The sequence below is a fragment of the Silurus meridionalis genome, chromosome 4 (assembly GCF_014805685.1).
Source record: "Silurus meridionalis isolate SWU-2019-XX chromosome 4, ASM1480568v1, whole genome shotgun sequence".
In the NCBI taxonomy this organism is placed as follows: domain Eukaryota; kingdom Metazoa; phylum Chordata; class Actinopteri; order Siluriformes; family Siluridae; genus Silurus; species Silurus meridionalis.
The window spans coordinates 9,021,583-9,026,728 of record NC_060887.1 but is presented as its reverse complement, the minus strand read 5'-3'; the positions used below and the strand labels follow the sequence as shown (position 1 = coordinate 9,026,728).

The following is a 5,146-nucleotide window of genomic DNA, read 5'->3' as shown; positions in this document are numbered from 1 at the left end:
CATGTGAAACAGCACAAAAGAGAATAATCTCTTCAAGGAAAAGATTGTTGCCCAAAACAATGTTATTTTTTTCTCTCTTTTGCACCCGGATAAACAACCCGAAGTGCCCACCCACACTCTCGCACCTATTTTCACCATTTGTGAGCAGACAGCATAGGAATGTATCCATCTTAATACTAAAACCTTCAAAGGACTAAAATAATCAAGAGTACCTTTAGTTTAGGGTAATGGAGTATAAACAGGTAAAATATAAGCCTGAGTGAATTCATTTTCCTATTTGAACAGTTTCCTGCATGACTCATGTAGGAATAAAGATTTTCCAAGATTTTCCAAGGTATATTTATTTGAGTAGGCTATATAAAGCAGTTTGTGTCTGTCACCTTAAAATAATCAGGTTTTCGAAGATAAAATAGTTTGAACAGTTGGCAGCTTTCAGTTCAAGAATATTTTGCTCATTTTTTACTGGCTGTTCTGAGGCCAATGCTCCATGACATCACACATAGATATTAAGATATATAGACACAGTTATCCTGTAGTCTGACTTGTTCATTCTTGTTGTAATTGTACCAGTGGCAATGAGGCTCATTGTAACTGTTTTGTTGTTGTTGTCTGTATGTAAGCAGATGTTTTATTACTCACTTGAGACTTGTTGTGAAATAATGTAGATCTTGTTTTGTGTGTCAGTTACTGGAATAATGATTTGTACAATATATTATATTGTTAATAACTGTTTAATGTTTTTGATTTAGACCACAGCAGAGGTGATGATGATAAGGTCATCGGGGGTTATGAATGTACACCTCACTCTCAGCCCTGGCAGATTTTTCTAACCATTGACGGACGGCGCTGGTGTGGCGCATCCCTAATTAACAGCTTATGGGCCGTGTCTGCTGCTCACTGCTACGTTCCGTGAGTATCTCACAACATGTTTATGCAAAATAATGCAACATAATCATTAAAAATACATTTATTACATTTGAAAAATCTCATCCAAAGGGTTAATCAACTTATGCTTCACCTGGGAGAACACCGTGTGTTTGTTGACGAAGGCACCGAGCAGAGAATTCGGCCTGAGAAAGTCATAACACATCCCAAATATAATGACCGCACATATGACAACGACTTCATGCTGATCAAACTGAGCCAGCCTGCAGTTTTTAACCAGTATGTTCAGCCAATACCTCTGGCATCTTCTTGTGTAGCAGCAGGTGAAGAGTGCCTGGTGTCTGGATGGGGAAATCAGATCAACACTGGAGGTAAGGGAACAGTGACATGAAATAGAAGTGGAACTTCATAAGTAATTCACAAAGTGATCAGGATTAGAAGCACTGTTAAGATGAACAAATACATTAGAGTAGATTCTGAAAACTTTGTTGACTTTTTTGGTACATAGACAATAATGGTAAAGCAATGCTGCTTTCAGCTAAAAGCGCAACAGAAGTTGATTGTGTATTTTCACATCTTTTCCAGTTATCTATGCATCCGTATTACAGTGCCTGAATGTGCCTGTACTCTCAGAGGCAAAATGCAGGGCGTCCTAATGTTCCAAAATTAGTAGTAACATGTTTTGTGCCGGATACTTGGAGGGAGGCAAAGACTCATGCCAGGTAAAATCACAGTAGAACTGCATGAGGAATGAATGCATTTGAAAAGCTCTATTTTTGTATATAAAATACAAATTTTTCTTCACTCCAGATTTATTCATTTGTAGTTTATGATATATTGCATTCACTCCTTGCTTTTACCTTTTATCCAGGGTGACTCTGGTGGTCCTGTTGTGTGCAATGGGCAGCTGAAGGGTGTTGTGTCCTGGGGTGATGGATGTGCGCTCCCTGGTTTACCAGGAGTTTATGCTGAAGTCTGCCGCTACACTGACTGGGTCAAAAAAGATCATGGCTACCAACTAAGAGACAACATAATAGTTTAAAATATGAAACTTTGTTTTATTAGAGTTCCTGTTTTTAATCTGAAGTCAAGTCACACATTTTTTCATGTCATTGTTCATAATTGATCAGATGATGCCAATAAGTATTTATGTGTAAGAAGCAGCTCTTAACAGAATCTGGTCAGGCCAAGGCCATGTGGGTTCTTCAAGCCCATTCACAATATGAGTCATACAGAACATCTTATTTTTGTGCCCTTTCACTGCATGATTGTATTCTGTGATAATTAAAGTCATATAATTTAGTGTCACATTTAGAAGTTGATGTAATTCTCCTGTTTATTAAGTGAAATGTACATATTTATTTCTGTCTCTCAATAAAAATTAAAATGCTATGATAATAAAGGTGATTTTAAACCAGATTAGGCAAAGCAGGAGCTTTTTTTAGAAGCAGATGGCCCAATAAAGGGGCACAGCACTATGACATCCCAATACTACTGTACATAGTACACTGTCATTATCAGTCACTGTCATTGACCTCCATCTGTAAAAGAAAAGATAACAAAAAAGTGATTTAATGGTTTTAATTGTAGTTAATTGTTAAGAGAATACATGCAGTGGGCAAGTAATAATGAAGCTTAGCCATGCTCAGAAGCATTTCTTAGTGCATACCTCAGTTTACTTTCACATCACCACTGTTTATCAGAATATGTTAAAAACAGCAATATTATTGATTGACCTATAACATGATTGTGTAATACAGTGCCTGTTTGGCAACACCTAGTCATTTATTGTCAGAGGTGGGAAGTAACGGAGTACAAATACTTCATTACTGTACTTAAGTAGATTTTTTCGGTATCAGTACTTTACTCCACTATTTATTTTTCAGACAACTTTTTACTTTTACTCATTACATTTTTACACAAATATCTGAACTTTTTTTACTTCTTACATTTTCAAAACAGACTCGTTACTTTAGTTTTAATCCATTGATTTGGTGAAATTTTTGTGTGTATATATTTGGCTGTCAAAATTAAAATTATTTTAAACGGCATGACATTTTTTCCTTTCTTTACATAGATATAAAATAAATAAATTAACTCCAGATAAAAATATTTTTAATCAGTAAACTTTTGTTTTATTTCTGAGTCTCAAATCAAACACCAAAATCCGCCATGATTCTCACAATTTACCCTCTGGGTGGCGTTTTGTGGGTTTTTCCCTCATAATGGCGACACAAACTTAAATTACTGTCTTTATTGATCGTACAGATAAAAACAATACATCATTTAAATCTGTAAAATGTCTATAATTTTATATATAAAAGCTTCCTGACTTGACTTGAAGAGGTGCATTTTCTCCGGTATCACCTCATTAACTGTCCGTGTGGAAACATAGCAAAGGCTCTAAATGATGTCCACACGTCTCTGCACTGATATAACATTTGTATTTAATCACTGTACATATGCTTACATATATACCACATGCTGTAAATATGATACATGTTTAACACCTCCAAGCTGCCAGTTTTGGGCACCTGAGCAAGCGCTTAACTCACTACTGCTCATTTAGTAAATAAGATCATTAAGAGTCGTTCGGGAAAAACACTTCCAACAGGAAGTGGCTATATCTCGCTATCTTTGTCTCTTTATTTTCTCTATCTAATCTCTATTCATCTAACAATGAAAGATCATTAAAATTGGTTGCTGGCAAATCATCGTATATCAGTGGTGCAGGTGTTGGAGATGTGGTTCTTGTACCTGAGTCACTTCTCATAGACTTCGAGTTACTGAGAGAATGTACAGGAAGGAGAAGTTTTGACCCTCTATCATCATGATCTAAGAGAAAACACCAGTCTCCTAACTATAGAAAAGCCAAGAGTCCAATAAGCAAAGGCTTGTTTGCCCTCCTGTGTTGGTGTAATGGTCAGTGACGTGATCACTGCTCTCTGACTCACCGGGTTCGATTCCTATCCCTTAGATTTCCATTAAATTGTTTAAAAAGTTTTCAAAAAGAACCAAAAAAGGTCCTAAATATTAGGTTCTGGCAGGGAATCCTGTGGCTCAATTGGAAGAGCTTTACCTCTGGGTTTAGAGGTTGCCGGTTCAAACCCCAGCCAGGGCTCAAACTTAAGTATGTGGAAGGTTCCGGTGGCCGTAGTAAGGATTGTGTCTGAAATGGCTGCGTGGAAGGTTGGGTGTGGTTTTGGCAGGTGTATCCTGAAGCAGGGGGCAATGTCCAGGCATCTGCCCCCCTGGTGTCTGAGAAGCTGAAAACAGGGGGTTATAAAGCAAAAAAGTATTCTCTTAGTTTTGCATATATAGGGAAAAATTCTGCCAAAAACCTATCACCCTCAATTTTTCTGAGGCTGTGAAGCAGCCAGTATTCACAGCCTTTGTTTAGGGTCAACTACCTCATTGCTCACCAGACACTACTTTCTACACAGCTTACCCAGTGTGGGGACAAGCCAGACTCAAACCAGCAACCTCTGAGGCAAGGCTTTTATCACAAAGCCATCAAGTCCCACAACACACGTACTTCTTCTTCTTTTTTTTCTTTTTTCATGCTTCAAAACAAGAAATTCAGACCAGACAAAAACAAAGAAAGCAGGAGTCGAACCCTGAACCCCACCAACAGCAAAATACCAGTCTAAACCCACTGAACCATCAGGAAGGACCAGCTGTGATGGTTGTTTAGAGCAGGTCTATCTTTTCTTTCAAACCATCAAAAGACGAATATAATGCTAAAGACAGACATAGGAAGCAAATCAATATCGTGACTAGCGGGGACAAAGCAGGATTCGAACCCTGATTCATACCATTAGCAAAGCACCAGCATTAACCCACTGAACTATCAGGAAGGACAAGTTAGGAAGCTTGTTTAGAGCAGGTCTATCTTTCTTTTTAACCCATCAAAACAAGAATATGAAGGTGTAGGAATCAGGAATTTAACCTACCTCATGACTAGCAGACAGAAAGCCAGATTTGAACTCTGACCACCAACATTAGCAAAGTACCAACCTTAACCCACTAAGCCATCAGAAAAAAACAGGATGGGAAGCTTGATTAGAGCAGGTCTATCTTTCTTTTCAAGCCATCAACACAAGAATTTAACGGCAAAGAAAGATGTAGGAAGCGAATACATATGTAAGTAGCACAAGTTGAACCCACATTGTAAATTACAGGAAGAAACCAGGATTCGAACCATGATCCCCACCACCAGCAAGATACCAACCTTAACCCTTTGAACCATTGGTGAGGACAA

The 5,146-nt window shown here is 37.9% G+C and overlaps 1 pseudogene; it reads left to right on the top strand.

Moving 5' to 3' along the window:
• Positions 1-532: 532 nt before the first annotated feature.
• Positions 533-2,193, top strand: LOC124384313 (annotated as a pseudogene).
• The last annotated feature ends 2,953 nt before the right edge of the window (positions 2,194-5,146 follow it).